Source organism: Fukomys damarensis, unplaced genomic scaffold (assembly GCF_012274545.1).
Source record: "Fukomys damarensis isolate Sample0158 unplaced genomic scaffold, DMR_v1.0_HiC HiC_scaffold_12, whole genome shotgun sequence".
Taxonomy (NCBI): domain Eukaryota; kingdom Metazoa; phylum Chordata; class Mammalia; order Rodentia; family Bathyergidae; genus Fukomys; species Fukomys damarensis.
The window spans coordinates 45,327,716-45,342,417 of NW_022900924.1; the positions used below are offsets into that span (position 1 = coordinate 45,327,716).

A 14,702-nucleotide genomic window follows, 5' to 3' on the forward strand; every position below is an offset into this window, starting at 1 on the left:
CCAACTCCTGCCTTAGTTTTGTCAGACAGCTCGGCTCCTTTTAAAATTGCCTCAACTGCTGTTGAATACCACTTTGCACCATTTCTCTTTTCTGTGTCCCTTTCCTCTGCAGAGAACCTAAACTTAGCATTTCAGCTTCTGAAACAGATTTGCCCTGTGGTCTCCCGGTTCTCTGGCCGTGTCGAAGGTGTTGCTTTGGGAGTTTCTCTATGACAGTCACAGCATTCACTGTGGGTAGTGGCAGGAGGGCAGGGACACTGTGTTTATTTGATTTTAATGGGCTCTAAGCTATTCCTGAGAGAGATGGATGATAAATACGCTGTCTTGGTCTAAAAAGGGCCATGTGTAGTACTTAAGGCATAGTTCTGGTGGCCTCTTGCATCCAGGAATTGCCATCATCCACAAGCTTTCAGAAGCCACCTAACAGTTCCCCAAGAGGAGCCCTGGGGTCTCCCAGGCACGAAAGCCCCTCCCAGCCTGAGACTGGAGGTACACTGCTATTTTCTAGCAGGGCTCTGATGTATGAGTTGCTGCAAGAGCTCTGTAAATACAGAGCTTTATGTGGCTGGCTGCCCTAGGTGCCCATGACTCAGTTTTTTTCTCCTTGTGTGATTAGGTGGATTCGTTCTATGTTATGTATTTCTTGTGTCCTCGCGAGAAGTACAGGCGGTCCTCACTCTGCGCACTGCCAAGTCCACAAAAGCGCGTGCACACTGGGGCCATCCGCTCAGTGTGCATGGCCTCACGGTAACTGGAAGGGAACACTCAGGTCTGGCGCTTGCAGATTTTAGTGAACCCGGTTCAGTGCCAGGGGGACTACATTACCATTTAAATACAATTGGGATGAGAACGCGGTGACAGTAGTTGGTGCCCACTGGGCACGGGTGCCTGATTGTTTCCCAAGATGCAATTCATACTGGAGAAAGAGGGTAGAGTGAGGTCAGGTTAGGAGCACAATGATGGAATAAAGACAGAATCTCCCAGAGATGGAGGGCCGTGGGAGCTCAGGAGGAAACACGGCCATTGCTCCCTGGGGACAGGAGAATCGGAGAGGACGCCTGGAAAAGCCAGCATCTGGGAGCTTTGAGAGAGGAGTAGGGTGTAGAGAGGCAGAAGAGGGAAGTGGGAGGTGGGCATTCCAGGCTGAGGGGGCAACACAGCCCAAACTCAGAGGGGGGCTCAGCCCCTGTGCTGGCACAGCCCAGGGAGGACCCTGGGTGACACTGGCCATCTCTGCTTTTCAGGTATGTGTGTCACAGGTGGCTGATGAGAATCAGTCATGTGCTGGGGTCCCAGGTATCACCACCTCATGACCACGTTAGACTCCTGAACAAACCCACAGAGGCAGACTCTGGACACTGTCCCCACTTTAATAGATGACAAAGCGGAGACTCAAAAGGCAAAGACTTATCTGTGCTGCACAGCCAGCAAATGATTCAGCAGGGTGAAGAATGCAGCTTTCCCGAGGCCTGATCTGCTCCTTTTTCTCCTGGACCACACTGAGGATTTAGCGCTTTGATAACTGCATTTGATCTACCCTGAAGTGTCCGGCTGCACAGGACTTTGCTTACAAAAAATTAATTATTATACCCGATCTCCCCTTAAGGAAGAAGTGCCCATTGAGGGAAAAACAAGAAAACTGACATAGGCACGTGGAATGGCTTTGAGTTTGACTGTTCATTTATTTCTCTTCTACTTAGACTTTTACATACATACTTAGTTTTGTTTGAAAATTAATGTGGATTAGGATTAGAACATGATTGTCACGGTTTGGGTCTAGATATCCCCCAAAGCCTCCTACAGTGAGGTGGGGGTTTTTCAGAGGTGGCTGAATATAGTGTGCGTGGCTGGGATTAAGGGTGGGTGATTACTAAATCAGTCCACAGCTTAGTTTGGCACTGCCCTAATCCTGGTAGCCTGGATACAATATAAGGGACAGGAAGAGCCTTATCTTGTCTCTTGCTTGCTTTGCTGCCTTCTGCCAGCCATGAACTGTTTCTCCGCTGCAAGCCCGTCCTCCATGCCACACTGCCTTGGAGCCGGCTGACTATGGACCAAAATCTCTGCAAACTGAGAGCCAAATAAACCTTTCCTCCCTTAACTTGTGGGTGTTGGGTATAGAGACAATGGTTCTCTATAGATTTTCAGTTGGAAGAAAGGAGAAAGGGGAGGAAGGAAAGAAGGAAGGAAAGGAGAAAGAAAGAAAAACAAGGAAAGAAGGAAGGGAGGGAGAGGTTTTCACTGTGCTGTCAAGCTGTCTTCATGTAGTGTAGATTTCTCCCCTCATTAAGCCAGCAATCCACACAGGACTGCCATCAGGCTCTATTCCAGGCTCGCCACCCAAGGGTCCCCAATGAACATGGCCACCACCTCATGACTTCCAGACTCTGGAGTTCACCAGGAGCAGCCCAAGGAAGCCTTTGCACCCCACCCGGCACACTTCCAGCCAGGTCAGCACAGGTTTAAATCTCATCCGGGTATCTAAGAACCAGCAAGATGGCGCTGTCCGTGACACATCCTCGCTCCCACCCCCACCCTCACTCCCGCTGGTCTGAAGTCTTTGATTGAGTAAAACACAGCCTGAAAGGGCTGGGGGGCTTGAAAGCAAAACTGTAAACAATCCCAAATCCCATTGGTGATTCTTGGCTGATGATTCTTCTAGGGTCCACCAAAGAGGGGCAACCAGAGGAGAGGGTCTCTGTTTGCTTGAAACAAAATCTTGGTACCCTTCTCACATCTGCCTCATTTCGGGTATTTTCCAAGTGAGAGTTCATTAGGAAGACACGAAAGCACGTTCCATTAATATCCATCAAAGAGGGGTTCAGTTTCAAAGCACAGGGGAAATACAATAGCGTTGAAGCTAGCTGCCTGAAAAGGGTCGGGAGCCCCTAAGAAGCAGCGGAGAAGCAGGGATGATAACTCGGATTATGTTCTGCCGAGTCGTGCTTGCTTTGGCAGCACATGTACTAAAATGTTTTGTCGAGTCAAGCCTTACTGGGGCAGAATAAGCGAATCTCAGGAAAACTGGTGTCGCCTGGGCACTCTCTTTGTTACACAGGCAGCTCTTACACTAAATGTGTAATGTTCACAAATGCGTGGGTTTCCTTTCCCACACTTTCTCCTGTTGGCACCAAACCTGAGGAATTCAGAAGTCCTCCCCTACCATAATGACTATTAACATGACTTAGAGGATCCACAGTGTCTTAGTCACTTTTTTGTCACTGAGACACAGTCCGTAGTCAGGTAGCTCCAAGGTAAAAGGGCCTGGTGGGGAGGAAAAGCTGCTCGTGGAGTGGACAGGAAGCCAAGAGGAACAAGCTCCCCGGGCCACACTCCCAGGGACCCGCTTCTTCCCACCAGACCGCACCTCCTACCAGCAAGCCACCTACAACCCCCTTTCTCCAATCACCTCTCACAGCTCCACCTGCATTTGCACGAGCCTTTGGGGAGACATCTAGACATAAGCCGTAATGCGCACAAACAGGATGGACTAGAGATCGGAGCACAGGGATGAGGGCAGTGGGTGAAGAGGATGTGGATGGGAGGTCTGGGAAGGGTGGGGAGAGAGCTAGGCCTGGGACAGAGGGACCCTGTGTCTGTCCTTGAGCAGAGAACAGGCCCAGGCATTGGTGAGCGTGAACCAGGCTTCTGCTTGGTGGTTGATGTGAACGGAGCCAGCGTGTCCCTTCCTGGGGTTGCCCGGGGTGTGGGGGATGACGTGTTACTAGGGTTTATATCTAAACTGTAAACCCAAACGCTCACGCACGTGGGAAGGGGACTGGACCGCATGGGGCACTGTCCTCATCAGCGGATGGGTGCCGCTCTGAGCTCCGGGAGCGAGCAGCTGTTTGTCACCACGTCCCTCTGCTATCCAGCTTCTTCCCTGGACCCAGGTGACTGGATCGAAACCAGGAGCCAAAATTTAAGTTCTCTTTCTTCAAGTTGTGGGTGTTGGTTGTTTTGTCCCAGTGACAGGAATGGCCGTTCAGTCAGGAGCAGGGTGCTCTCCCTCCACAGAGCTGTTCCTGGCTGCTCTGTCTTGGGAATGCTCCCCACTGCTTCAGAAATCTCGGCCTCCCTGGGACTCTAGAAGGTGTGAACGCTTCCAGGGCTCCAACTCTCACGTACTGTGGGCCTCCCAAAATACTCCTTTGATCATAAATCCTTGGATTAACATGAATGAGAAACTCTTAACTCTGCAGGGAAAAAAAAAATCTATCCTAAGAATTCAGGGCCTGGTGGTGTATGCTTGTAATCGCAGCATTCAGGAGGCTGAGGCAGGAGGCTCTCGTGAGTTTGAGGCCAGCCTGGGCCACAAAGTGAGTTCAAAGCCATCCTGGGATACAAAGTGAAACCTCGTTAAAAAAAAAAGTGGAGGGGGTAATCAGATCATCGGAGAGAATAACAGCAAAGTATAAATGTGATGAGGACAAGTCATCCCGTATGCCAGTGCCTGGCATGTAGTAAGTGCTAACTAAATGGTAGGCTAATCATTTCTCATGGACTTTTGGGAGACATCCACTAATATTCAGGGGGCACCCACTGAATGTGTGCTGTGACAGCTTACATGGGTGTAGGGCATGTACCCCCTCTGCCCTTCCAGTGTGGTGGCAGCCATCGAAACAGGGTGGCCCTGGACACCTGGCACACGGAGGAGTGCACACTGCTTGTCCCTTTGCTTAGAGCTAATGCAAGGCGGCTGCAGGGTGCTGTTCCCTAGTGACTCAGTCCTTTGTCCTTAGCAGACATGGATGCCATGACTAGCATTGGTGGCCGAGACCACGGCTCCAAGTCTACGAAGAGGAAACACCCTTTTCCCCTGCAGTGCAGCTCGCAGCTCGCCACGGCGCCTGTCAGCAGCCAGCTCTCCCTGTCCGTCTGCACAGCTATCAAGGTTTCTCCACAGGCTCGTCAGTCAGCATGGATCCTTTTGAAGGGTGGACAAGAAATCCTGAATCAGTCCCTTGGGCAGCGGAGGCAAAGTGGGAACTGGTAGAAAAGATACGTGGGTCCAACACAGAGATGGAGATGCAAAGGTAACCATTCGGGGATGCATCCAACACCCCTTTGGTAGGTACATACCTCATGCCGGCCACTGAGGCTGGTACTGAGGTGCAGTCAAACCAAGCCCGGCCTCTGATCTGAAAGGCTGCTGCTTTGTTCCGGGTGCTGGTTAAGATTTAAAAACATTCAACAGGTTGCTTACTCAAGAGATGAGCAGGTTTGGTTTGGTTTTGTATTTTTAGATGGGGGTCCTCGTTATGGATTCCAGGCTGGTCTTGAACTCATTTTGTAGCCTAGTCTGGCCTTGAACTAGCAGCGATCCTCCTGCCCCAGACTCTCTAGTCCTGGGATTACATGCACACGGCTCCATGCCTGGCTAAGGTTTGGGTAGTTATTATCGATGTAGTTTATTCTTCAATAAGCGATTGGTCTTGTTTTGAAGGACTGTAGCACAATGAGAGCCCAGCAGATGATTCTATGGGGCGGCCAGACTCGACACCCAGGGAATGGTGGGAGAGGCGAGGTTGGTGGGATGTTGGGCTTTGAGGACCACTGTCCGGGCCAGCTGGGCTCCTAGCAGAGGATCTAGGTGAGCAGACAAGGGAGAGGGACAGTCATGTGGTGTGAGCAGGAGCCACGAAGAACCTTGCACGGCTGGGGCATAAACGGGGCAGTGGAAACTCTGAGTCCCAGAGCATGTGCAGTTTGAAGCCCTTGCCACTTTCCACAGAGGACGAAGCTAGGAGTTTAAAGTAAGACACGAGGTTTCGTGCATAGTATGGCCACACAAACACACACACACACACACACACTGCTCCCAAGGCCACAGTCGATTTTCAGAGCAGCGTACATGAGCTTGCTGTATACAAAGAAGAACTCTTCTCTCTCTTTTTTTAAGTCACTCTCAGTATCAGGAGATTTTGAGTGAGAGCTCAACGCCTGCTATGTCAGACATAAGCAGCACATATCTCCTGTCCTCTACGTCTTTGTTTTCAGGGAAGCAGCTTTTCCTTACCCTTTTGGGGGCTGACTTGCTGCTTGTCTCCTTTGAACTGTTGTCTGCTCTCTGCTTTTCTCAAGAGAAGACCCTAGTCTGGGGGAGGGAGATCCAGGATTTGTTCATCTTTACCACCTTTAGCCATTTACTTTTTCTTCCCCAACTCTTAGGAGTTTCCAGAAAAACAAACAAACAAACAAAAAACAAAACTGAAAAAAACTCCGAGCAGCCAAACATATGAAGAGATTGAATCTCCTCTGTGACTGCAGGCGGGCTGATGTGTCTTCTTGTGACTTGTTCCTTCCCAACAGCAGGCTGAAGGGCCCTGCTCTGCTGGGTCTGGTGGGGTGGTGCTGGCTGAGGCGCTGGTGATGCCCTGCACGCTGCCTGTGCAGGAAGCCTCTGGGGCACAAGTGAGCTCTCATCAGTCACAGGGACTTGGGGGGGTGGGACGCGTGCCCCAAGGACTCAGGTAGGGCAGTGAAGAGGGGAGGGGACAAGGACGCTGTAGCTATGAAAACTCTTGTGCTTCTCAGGCCCCTAAAGGGAACCCATAAGGAGGTGCCCTCCAGCTGGGCGGGTTCCTGTAGGAGGCAGGCAGAGCCCCTCTGGGAATGGGGGGAGTCTGGGGCCCTGTGAGGAGGGTGGCTCTGGGAAGCTGCCCGCCCTCTGGGAGACCTGGTTTTCCTTACCCAGTGGAAGTTAATGGCGATGTGTCTGGTACGGTGTGATGTTGGGGTGGCCATAGTTTGCATATGGAAAAGTGTGTCTGGAAAACAAGGAGAAAGAAGGAAAAGGGTTCCTTCTTCAATAAAGTAGAGGAAACACTGATGTCCAGAGCATCCTACCCGGCATTGACAGCAAGCACTCTAGGCTGCTCTGGCCTCTGGGAGCACTTCTGTCGCTCTTTCTTTGCAGGCTTCAGTGCAAACCCTACTGCAAAACAGGAGATGAGAGGCCCTGGGTTTGGGTTTCTGTTCTGCCTCCCACTCCTGGAGAGCATTGGGGGGCTCTCCATGCCTTGGTTTCCCGTGCACATTCTGGTAGAATATTATTAAGGCCCTGCCCACTCATGGGTTCCATGCTGTCCTAAAGAAGCTTCTTAATAATATGAGGTGTGATAAAAAAAATCAGTGTTTACATTTTTAAGTTTGTTATGCTAAGATACATTATCATTAATTTCCCTCAGAATCCTTCCTCTTGTTTCAAACACACGGATCTCATTGTCCTTGCCCCTTTCTGCAGCCGCTCTGCAAGTCTCTTTCCTGAGGGTCTTTAGTTGCACTGTCCTGGCTGCCTTGATTCAAAACATTGACCTTTCAGGATCATTTTGACTTTGGGGAAGAGCCAGAAGTCACACGGTGCCAGACCCAGTGAATAAGGCGGACGAGGACGCAGCGTCGTGTTTTAGGAGCTGCCTTTCCAGGGGGTGGTACTCGGGAGCAGCAGTCATTGTATTTCGATCAGACCTCATAAAGACCCTCACGAAAGAGCACTTCCAGAACTGCTTCAGACAGTGGCGAGAATGGTGGAATCAGTGTGTCTGAAGTGAGGCAGAATATTTTGAGAGAGGTGAATGGCAGTGTGTCTTTGACTGTTCACCTTTTAAACATCTAAACATTTGCTGTATGTTTTGATCACCCCTTTGTATCTTTGAAGGACCGAGGAACCACTCGTTTGGCTGAATACCTGGGGTACTAGCGGTGTATCTCCTGTCCACTCACGACAGGAACCAGGAGTTGCGCTTGCCATGCCGAGCCCTGGCATTCCGCATTCCGCACAGTGACAAGCTGGCTTGGATGGGTCCCTGTGGCTGCTCAGTGGCACGCAGGAGAGTGCAGGGTGCACACAGCTGCCGTGCTGCATCCATGCTAGTCAAGGAAGCAGCAAGGGAACAGGCCGGGGTGTGGCTGGCATGGGACGACCAGGACAGGGTGGTAGGAAGTCGAGTCGCTGTGAAGTTGCAGGCACTGGTTGAGACCCACTGAGGGAGGAGAAGTACTCGTCTGCACCCACCCAGTTCCCATCTGAGATCCGAAGCCAACTCCCCGAGCCCTGTTGAAGTTGGCTAGTGAGGATCCCCAAACCACAGGCTCCAGAGAGAGGAGCCAGAGAAGCCACCCACGGGAGGAGGGGCACACAGAGGAAAGCCTGGCTCCGGCCCCTGCATGTTCAGACCTGCAGGACGACTGTACCCCCACCCCGGGGGTGCTAAGACCCGGAGTGGGACCAACCTGAGTTCACAGCTGCCAGGGGGGCAGGGAGCCGAGCGCGCCCCCTCGAGGTTAGCGCGGACACAGGAGGACGTCACCGGTCACTCGGGACGTCTTCCACCCTCAGCCACGCCACGGGGGAGGCTTGGTTTGGAAAGCGCTACGACCCCCCCACCCCTGTCACACTGCTGCTTTCAGCTAAAACACAGGGTTAGCTGGAATTTTCGTCCAGACCTCAAAGATCTGGTCGCATTGTCTGCGACGTTTCCTTCGGAGGGCTCCTCCCCCGTGCTTAACAAAAAGGGCGAAGATCTGAGCGCCTGGGGAGCTTGCGGGATGTGGATAAAGGCCGGGCCACCCCGGTGCCACGGCTGCAGAGAAGCGCAGAATAACGCAGGGAGGGAAGCCTTCAGAAGTGGACGCATTGGAGCAGGACTGACAGTCACCTGTCCACTCGCCCGGAGGTAGGGTCTCACTTGAGTCACGGTCCTTGAACACACACGCACGCGCACGCATGGAGCCCCCCACCCCACCCCCGTTACTCACAGTAATTAGGAGCTGAATTCCGCAGGTTGCGGGCTGGACTCAAGAGACCCAGCAAAAGGGACTCTTGAGAGGGAGAAAGGAATTCCACACCGGTGAGGTTAGGGCCGCGGTCCCTAAAGAGAGGTGGCTTTAGAAAGGCACGGTCCCAAGGCTCTCGGGGAGGGGGAGGGGGAGCTGCGGCAGCCCTGCAGATGCGTGGGCGCCCGCTGTGGCTTTACGTTCCAGCACCCCCATCTGCACGGCCCGGGGCCCTAAGTTGCCCTATTTTCTCCACCCATCTCTGAAAACCTTCCCGCTCTGGGGCTACTTCAAAGCCGCTGGGAAAGCCAAGTCGCCAATTAAGCCCCTTTGAGGCAGGTTCTCATTCCTCCCCACTAATTGAAATGTTACTCCTTTTGCTAAACCCACAAACCACCCAAACACAACGGTCTTCCTCATTTGCATTGTAACAATGTCCCTAATGTGGTGGGGAGAGCTGGCCGTGGAGGCGAACCCTTTCTCCAGCCGGGGTAGGAACAGTCAAAGCAATCCCAGGCGAAGGCCTTCATTTCCATCCCTATGCGGCCGCTCATTAGCTAAGGTGGGATAAATTCCTTTTGCTTGGGATCCGCTTCCCAGGACGATAATGTCTTTTTTGTCTCAGGCCGTGGTTCCCAAACTAGGCCTTAATTGCTGATAGTAATTGAGTTAATACACATTTACAGCGGGGGAAGGTTCACGAAGGTCTCCTGTAGTTTTATTTGAGACATTTTATTTTACCTGCAATAAAGTCATTAACGAGTCGCTCCGCGTTAATTCGCTGGGTCCTTTCTCCGTCTGGGCTCCTTGGGAAAGTGTGGGGAGGGCAGATGGCTTGGGCGTGGGATCAGCCTCTAGGCTGCTTCGGGACCCTTCAGCACCAGGTCCCCCTCTGGGGCTGGGAGGAGCCGTTCTGCGCGCTGATAGCCCGGGGCTCTCTCTGGGCGCCCCGCCAAGGCACAGGCGGTGATGAAATCCCATCAAAGCCGCCGGCTGGGCCGGCTCCTGAATCAGCTCCCACCAGTGGCACAGCCCAAAGTGGCCCGCAGTCCCGGCACGGAGCCCAGGCGGCAGGCAATGTGACAGCACTGCCCGCTGGTGCCCGGAGGAGGGGCCCGGGCTCCGGGCGCCACCCTGGGAGCCCTGAGGCCTGCCACGCGAAGTCAGGTTTCAGCCTTTCGTCCGCGGTAAAGTGCGTGCCTGGCACGCAGAGGCCCTGGCTTCACCCCAGCACCTAAAAAATAAAATAAAATAGGTTTGAATCAACCTGCGGGGTCAAGTGTCCCCAGAGGGCTGCTGCTAGGTGCCAGGAACTCGCTTCCGGTCTCCAGGCTCTGCCTTGGGCCTCTGCAGCTTCTCTTTCTGATTGATCCAGAAGCAGGGCCCCAGAATGGATCCAACTGTGGTGGAGGCAGCCAGCAGTTTCCCAGAATCCACGTTGCCCTGGGCTTCCTGGTGCCCGACTAGGCTTGATTTCCTGGGCTTCCTTCAGGTCAGATATGGTCCCCTAACATTTCCAGCTGATGGGGGCGTGGGGACAGAGGGCCACAGTGGGCGTGACCCTCTGGGAAACTTCTGAAGCTGAACGCTAAAAGTGGCAGAACCAGTGGGGTGTGGCTCTTGGAGGGAGGCTGAGGCAGGAGGATCAGGATCACTGTGAGTTCAAGGCCAGCCTGAACTATGTACCAAGACCCTGTCTCAAAAAAACAGAGCAACAGTGGCAGAGCCTGTCAGCTCAAACTCACTATTATATAGCCCAGGCTGGCCTCAAACTTGTGGTAGTCTCCCTGCCTCAGCCTCCCAAGTGCTGGGATTTCAAGTGTGCCTCACCACCACTTAGCACAACTCAGCTCAAAAGTATAAACCAGGGTGGACACCAGCTCTCCTATCCAGAGTCCTGTGAATGAATGGGAAGTAATGCTGGTGGAATTTAAGCCGTGTACCACTTTGGGATGATTTGCTGGAAAGAGCAGCAACTACCCAGGCAGATGTGCACCAGACCCAGGGCTACAAAGCCCATCCACCAGGGTTTCCCTGCAGCCTGGAGACCCACCTCTGACTCCAACCCCTCTGGGCAGCCTTCCTGGGGCAGAATAAATCCAGCCCGGCCTTGCTCAGCCTTCATCCTGGTCACTGCCCAGAACCGCTTCTGCCTGACTCTGGGCAGATTGAGAAGCAGGAGCTTGGCCAAGGAGCAGGAGTCAGAAACTCGTGTGAAGACTCCAGGCCTCTCAACCAAAGGCAGAGCTTGTGACCCGGATTTCATCAGTGTTGCTGGAATCAGGCTCTAGAGCCCCAGATGTGCAGAAAACACGAATCCAGTTTCTGTGGCCATTCAGCCACAGTGGGAGAAGATGCGCCTTTAGCTATGTGCTTCTGCCCCTTCTTCTCAAAGATGGGGAGACTGAGGCAGGGTAGAGGGGACTCAGCCCTGGGCCTCCTGACTCCTAGCTCACCTTAGGTGGCCTGATTAAGTGGCTTAGCTAACTTTTTTGTTTGTTTGTTTGAGACAGGGTCTCACTATGTAGTTGAGACTGACCTGGAACTCACTATGTAGCCCAGGCTGGTCTCGAACTCACAGTGATCCTCCTGCCTCAGCCTCCCTAGTGCTGGGATTACAGGCATGTGCCATCTCGCCCGGCATGGTTTATGGCAGAATCAAGTGGAGGCCACATGCTTGCGGTTGTTAGGTGTCCCTCTGTGACTCCTGTAACTTCACCAGCCCTTTTGATTTTTTATTTTGAGACAGGGGGCTAAGTTATCCAGGCTGGGCTCACACTTGTGATCCTCCTGCCTCAGCCTCCCAGACAGCTGGGATTACAGATGTGTTTCACCATGCCTGGCTCATTCTTCATCCTTTTTAATTCATCGGGATGTGCTTGTCTTCAGTCTGTTTCTGTATTCTCAAGCACTCCTCTGTGGAATGGCCTTCTCTGTGACACTGCGTATCTATGAGGGTGTTCCGGGGCCGACACTTCTGATGGAAGTGTATAAGGAAGTAGAAATGCCAGCCTTCTTGGGGAGCCTTCCACACCATCTGGGGGGATGTGGACCTCATTCCTGGGCTCCAGAGGAGGCCCTGGAACAGGCAGGGAGTGCAGCACTCCAAGTCACCGTCCCTTCTCTGTAGTGCCCTCACCTGAGTGTGCTGAACGGCGATTCTGGGGAGGAATTCCATCCCCCCTCGTAGAGGGGAAACCGAGGCTCAGCCAGGTCTCTGCAGGGTGCAGTGCGTCCTGGGCCCTGCTTCTTGCACAGCCTGAACTACACAGTGAGGCTGCTGCTCAGAGGTCTTCTAATCACAAAGAGAGTGACACCAGTGCTTAAGTATTTATTTTTGTCAAATATATACTTTAAAACTCAAGCAACCCTGTTTTCTCTATCTGCACGTTTCCTCCAGCTCTAACTTCTAGACTTCGTTTCTCAGCATCTGGAGGCACCTGGGCCTCAGTGTGGTCCCTGGTCATCGGAGCAGGTTCAGACCCAGGCTTTCTGCCTCGTGTTGCATCTTCCCTTCTGGTTGCTTAACTCTTGGCTCCAGAGAGATCCCTAAGGCCAGAGGACCCAGTCCTTGTTGCTCTCTCTACTGGGGCCGTGGCCCACAGCAAGCCTGTGCTGGGCTCAGGTGTCCTGGGAAGACCCGGAAGACGGCGCCCGAACAGGCTACGGTGAGGGGAAGACGCACAGCGTTCCTGTAAATCCCAGAACAAGGGGGAGGAGGAGGGGAGGAGCAGGAAAGGGAAGGGCAGGGGGGAGGAAGAGGCATTGCCACCCCCATGGGTCTTCATTCATGAGACGGTCGCCTTTTCCGGGTGCTGATGTCCCTCTCTGACCCGTCTGATTCATTGCTGCTTTATTGGGAGTCTTTTTTTTTTTTTTTTTTTTTGGCAGAGCTGGGGGAGCAGGGTAATGATGTGGGATGATAGCTCACACTGGGATAGAGAGGAGAAAGTGTTCAGTATTTACTGGATGCTTAGTGTGATGAAGAAGGCTTACTTCACAATGCAGGTATTTGTAATTCATGACGTGGTATTTTTTTTTTTCCATGTGAGCTTTTTCCTTAACCTTAAAAAGAGAAAAACAACAAGGGGCTATAGCTTACACTGGGGTAATTGCTTAGCAAGGGCAAGGCCCTCGGATTAATCCCCAGCACCACCCGAAGAACTGTAGGTGCAGCTCAGTACAGTTTGGGCCAGGTGAGGCGGTGCATGCCTCTAATCCCAGCCTGCAGGAGGCTGAGGCTGGAGAATCACCATGAATTCAAGGTCAGCATGGATGGACTGCGTAGTGAGTTCAAGGCCAGCCTGTACTCCATAGCAAGACCCTGTTTCAAAAAGCCAAATAAAAAAATAATAAAATCTTTGAAAAATGACCCTTTGGAAAGCAGAGATCTGCAGAGGGCAAAGTGAAGACAATGAGCACCTCACTGTCACAAGGACACAGAAAAGAGAAGCTCTGTCAATGCCTGACGACTTCACAAGACAAGGTATCATATTTTAAAAAATAGTGCTAAGGATCGAAGCCAGGACCTCCTGAGTGCCAGGCAAACTCTAGCAGAGCAACACCTTCAGCCCCAAGCCAATACCCCTTAATTGTCAAGGGCAAGACACCTGTGCCCACAGCAGGGACTCCTGGCTCTGAGGAGCTGAGGCAGGATTTGCACTCATAAATGCCTGAGTCAAAGCCAAATCTCTTTCCATCACATCAAATTGCTCCCCTAAGCAAATAGAAACAGTGACGGAGGACCCCAGGTCCGGCCCCACCCCCAGAGACTGGGCACCAAGAGGAGCCATGGCAGGCTCAGGGCTCAGCCAGGAGCCCGCTGTGGGCCAGGGCTCCCTCCCATCCTGTCGGGATCTCTCGTGCCCTGAGAACCCCGATCACCTGCAGACACCCGTGCAGCCCCGTCCTTCCCTCGGCGACCCGCATGGTCCACAGCCGGATCTTCCCTTCCCAAAGGCTGAGTGAAGACCTTCAGGCCGAGAGCAGGGAGCCTCTCCCCTCCGAGGTCCCTCCGAACGGAGCAGGGGATAAACACCTTTGTAAGGCAGTGGTCTCATTTTGTGGATGTGAATTCAAAGGCTCCCAGCTCCATTCTACCCATCCTGCCTCCGGCTTAAGTTTTCAAAACGAATTCTCTCTGCGTTAATCTGAAAAGACTTTCTCAACAAAAGGCCCGTATCTGAGTGTATTTACCGAGTGTGCAGCTGTGTCAATGGCCGGCACAAAGCCAGGCTTCCTGGTCAGCCCACAATGGGCCACAGGTATCTTAGGGACAGAGGGCACAGGCAGGGCCTCTCTCCAGCCAGCCAGTCTCCTTCCAAGAGGGCCCGGCTGGAGCCCAGGGGTCAAGAGAAAAGGAGGGCGAACGCCCCCGCCTCGGCACACAAGTGGGGACTGAGAGATATGATCTGTGAGCCCATCAATTAGGGCTATTAGAAAGGTAATTAGCCCTTTTCCATGGAAACCAAGGACAGAGATGTGAAAAGGGGGACATTCGTTTCCACGTGGTTACATTTTAATGTGACCAGGACTCTGGTAATGAAGCGGAGGCTGTCACTGCGAATGTCACTTAGTGGCTCTTGATGGGAAGGTGGTATCAAGTCAGCTAAGGAGCTCTCCCATCAGAAAAGGAGGATTTTTTTTTTTTTGCAAAAAGTATGTGTATTTTTTTTTCTGCCGTCAAACTCTAAATGCAAATGTAATAGTCCGATTTAGGGGGCTTGGGGAGGAGGGGACGCCGTTTCCCCTCAAGCTTCCTCTCCTGGACAGAACTGCGGCAGGTTGGGTCCACAGTGAACCATTTGTCTTGGGTTCCGGCCCATGAGAAATTCAAAGCGGGTTCTCTAACATGTGTGAGCATTTTGATAATGACGCCCGAGAGAGAGAGAGAGAGAGAGAGAGAGAGAGAGAGGGAGAGAGAG

The 14,702-nt window shown here is 52.7% G+C and overlaps 2 long non-coding RNA genes across 7 annotated transcripts; both read right to left on the reverse strand.

Annotated features, from left to right (window-relative positions):
• Positions 1-4,322: 4,322 nt before the first annotated feature.
• On the reverse strand, positions 4,323-9,800 carry LOC104862261. 6 transcript variants are annotated; one of them, XR_002025343.1, is made up of 6 exons: positions 9,520-9,800; positions 8,761-8,873; positions 6,694-6,770; positions 6,020-6,403; positions 5,083-5,589; positions 4,323-4,927 (listed from the first exon to the last, which is right to left on the reverse strand). It is a non-coding gene; the product is annotated as an uncharacterized LOC104862261 (long non-coding RNA). The 6 variants fall into 6 exon arrangements; XR_002025345.1 differs by adding an exon at positions 7,691-7,954 and having other exon boundaries at positions 4,323-5,589; XR_002025344.1 differs by adding an exon at positions 7,691-7,985 and having other exon boundaries at positions 4,323-5,589.
• A 2,835-nt stretch (positions 9,801-12,635) lies between these two features.
• Positions 12,636-13,869, reverse strand: LOC104862262. The gene is made up of 2 exons (XR_780243.1): positions 13,663-13,869; positions 12,636-12,843 (listed from the first exon to the last, which is right to left on the reverse strand). It is a non-coding gene; the product is annotated as an uncharacterized LOC104862262 (long non-coding RNA).
• Positions 13,870-14,702: the final 833 nt, after the last annotated feature.